Source organism: Amblyomma maculatum, chromosome 10, assembly GCF_055883805.1.
Source record: "Amblyomma maculatum isolate TAMU_Amacu chromosome 10, ASM5588380v1, whole genome shotgun sequence".
NCBI lineage: Eukaryota > Metazoa > Arthropoda > Arachnida > Ixodida > Ixodidae > Amblyomma > Amblyomma maculatum.
Window position 1 is genome coordinate 151,836,144 of NC_139353.1, and position 3,859 is coordinate 151,840,002.

Below are 3,859 nucleotides of genomic sequence, written 5' to 3' on the forward strand. Positions count from 1 at the left end.
GCGAAAGCAGTTAACCTTTTGCGAGCGAGCCTAGTTGCTGCGCAGTAGTCTTCAGAAACTGAAATGTCATTTGTTTTCAGCTCATCACGATGTGACATCATTTCTTCTTTCGCTTTAAAGTGCGAAAATTATATCATCACTGGTCGGCATTTTTCTTGAACAAAAGGGCCACCAAGGCGGTGGGCTCGTTCTATTTTGTCTGGTTTAAATTCTGACCCAAAACTGGATGAAAGCAAACTAATAACGTTTTTTTCTGTGTCATTCCACGTTTCATTGCTATCGGGGACGCCATAAAATATTAAATTATTTCTGCGAGATCTGTCTTCCAGATGATTGATGCGGGAAAGAAGCTCATTATTCTGTTGCGTCAAGTCATTAATGGTGTCGTTTGTTAACAGAAGTTCTCCTTCGAGACTACTAACCATGCTGACTTTTGTTTCAGCAGAAGCGAGTCGAGTATCAATATTAGACAGCCGCTTTGCTAAACATTCCTGATTGGCTTTTACGTCATTAACAGCCTGCGTCAACATGGCTTGGGCCTCCGCTGACGCCTCACAGGCGGTTTTAATAAAGGACAACGCAGCCATGACTTCATTATGACGATGGGCGCACGACGTGCCGTCTTCATCAGCTACTTGGGTCTGCCGCTCTGTAGTTTGCTTGCGATTAGGCCCGGGGTTTAGCTCAACGTCACCCGAACATAGCAACAACATAAGCAACACCTCCTTGCAGTCACAACACACGTCATAGAGCCCTTGTGGGCACGGAAGCAGCAGTAAAAACGATTTGATGTTTTCCTAGCATGTAGAGAACACGATTGACCAACCTGGATAACGTGAAGACGACGATCGTTAGCCATGTGCTCTATCGTGCTGCTTCCATGCCCACTGACGTGTCGCGGCTGGCTGTTGGCTTTTAAGGCAGGCGTGGATGATGTTCCTGTTGATGCGGCTGAACCGATGAACAAGGATTCCGATCCAACGAAGGCAGCGCCTGGGTTCGAAGAAAGGTCGCACACCTGAACACGGCATGGCTGCAGGCAGGTAGCGACGTACGGGTCCGGTGCACTTCTGGCCAGGCATGGTAGAAGCCAAGCCAAAACCTGGATAACGTGAAGACGACGATCGTTAGCCATGTGCTCTATCGTGCTGCTTCCATGCCAAACGTGAACCGCTTTGCTTCCGCGAACATCGGCTCGTCCGTCAAATTTCGCCGGAGCAAAATGTCCAACTCGCAACCACCTAAAAAAAAAACACGTACACACGATATAAATACGTGTACGTCCGAACCGAATACTGGATGCCATTTCGCCAACAATTCTGAGACGAGCTTCTTTCTGGTATTCACTTGTTTTCCTTCGACGACTGAACTAATCAATTGAACGGTGGTGTCTCCGAAGCAGCTTCCCCGCATGCACCTTAGGTGAATGTAGAGAAACCGTTTCCCCGTTAGTGTCGTATAGTTACAGCACATAAACGTAAAATAAAGACAAGAAAAACAGAAAGGAGACGAGCAAGCAGCCCGGAGGGACCGCGCCCCCCGCTGTGCACGCGCTCCTCCCTTCACCCTCCGTCTGTAGGCATCTGGTTTTGCTCATGCGGTGAATGCCGAACTGTCACCAATACACACCAAAAGGTAGTGGCGTATGTGTGCCAGCTCCGCATTCAGAGAATAGATCGCGCTTTCCAATACTTGCAAAAGAAAAAGAAAAAACTAAATGACCGCATGGGTATGTGGAAAGGAGGGTTGTGCTATGCGCCTCTGAAAAGATGCCAAAGAAAGAGCCTAATGTGAGGGAAGAAGCCTGTTCTCTTTTCGGCAGTGTACGAACTTAATTGACATACAAGAAAATATATATATAAATAAATACCATGTTGCCGAAAGTAATAACCAATATCGCACAATAAAAACAGGAGAGAACTGCTCTTCCCAGAGCGTATGAAAGGTTTGAGACATCGACTTAATACTGCATTCCTCAGTGCTAGCATGTAATTGGCTTCATATCACGTACATCTAAATTGATTTTTAAAGAAAAAAACAAATACCTGAAAGAATTATTCCGACATCTGGCCACAACAATTTTCACCCTATTGATTTGTGCGTCTCGAGCAGACTGGAGCACAAAACAGGCATGTTCACTTCGCCACACCAATTCGTCCGTCTAGACACCAAAATGTCGAGCCGGAAACCATCTCAATACTTTTTAGCTCATAAAAACATGTAGGAGTACGCTTTTCAAATTTCGTTTTCTGCGCCTGAATAAGTTAAGAATCCCTTAGTCTCCTCCTTCCACCTGCATTGCTTGATTTCACTAGAATTTGAGAGAGAAATAAAGGGCCCTAGCGGAGCGAAATCATTTTTTTTTCATTGCGCTGTACTGCATACAGGCCCCATATATTTTTTGTCTCTTCTATCTCAGCATATGGTTAACATGCGCAGGCTTTTTCCTGTTTACCAGTTGCGTCTTATAAGCTGTGCCGTCCATTTCATCCTGTTGCATGTTTTACCGCTACACTAGCACCATCACCTTTAAATCTGTTAGAAGAAACAAGCAGCACAAGACCAAAGAGAGGTTGTTCGTGAGAATACAAGAATATAAATTTACAGGACAGGAATATAAAACGATAACGTACAATTCGAAAGGGAGGACTTCGATAAAATGCACAGATGGTAGTGTGCCGGTTTTTCTGATTTGTGCATGTTTTTTTTTTTTATCTGTCAGTATCACGTCCTCTAACAATTTCGCTGCACCATTTCCTGTTAAGTTTCCGTGCAATGTACAGCGGGGTCCTTTATCGAATTTAAGGCAGCAGCCGTGACGTTATCGCCTGGAAACGGGAATGCACAAGACACAGTTCTGGTCCGCGCCGTCTGCGCAAAGATAATTTGCTTCACTTTTTAGTTTGCTGGTTTCCTTGCGGCATCGGACAAAAGCACCGCTGGTCAACGTGAGTTATGTCTTTCCGCTCTCCTGGGTGTTTGAGCCTGCGGCGAGCATCGGCACAAACAAGTCAGAGGAAACGGGGGTGGCAGGCGGGGGGCATGAGGAGTTCGTGAAGTAAAAAAAAAATCTCCTTCCTAGTAGACCAGAGGGAAGTGTACTCGGGCTTCGGACATTACGGTGGAATGCCGAAAGCTGGGCAGGGGCTGCGGCATTCGGTCGTCCGATTGGGGGGTAACCAAACACCGAGAGTCGGCGGGCACACCGCGGCAGTATGCTCGAGCTCCGCGTCAAAAGGGGCGCTCTTCGAAGACAGCCGCGGCAACAGCCAAAAGCCTGGACCTCACTATTTCGACGTCACACAATGACGACCTCACTCAACCTCAAACTCACGCGTGAGTTTGAGGTTCAATTTGGTGACCTCACACAAAAAATTTCTAGCTGTCACCGACCTCACCTCGACCTCACCTCAACCTCACCTCACTCCGTGAGGTTGAGGTCATTTTGAGGTTCAGGTCCATCTCATGAGGCCGAAACCTCAAGAGGTTGTCCACCTCTGCTTAGGAGACACCCTCAAAGATCCGGAAGACGGCGATGCGCATGTGACGCCTTTGTTGCCACTGCGCAGAAACTTTGCTCTCCAGGAGAATGCGACAGCGTAGTAGGTACATTAAGCTTAGGACTAAGTTTTTTTTTTCATAGTTTCTAGCGACCCTATTATTCTACGACGCGCATCACCAAATGTGGCGGTAGAGACAGAAAAGAAGGGTGTACGACTGAAAACCGGCCGAGAAACTGGGGTAATCAACTTCAAAACAACTCCCTTCTCTTTCCTTCGCAGCATTCCCCGTCCTCGAGCAAAGTGGTTGCAGTCGGAGTGGTTGCCCGCGCCGACCATTAACGCGCGTTATAGGTGTT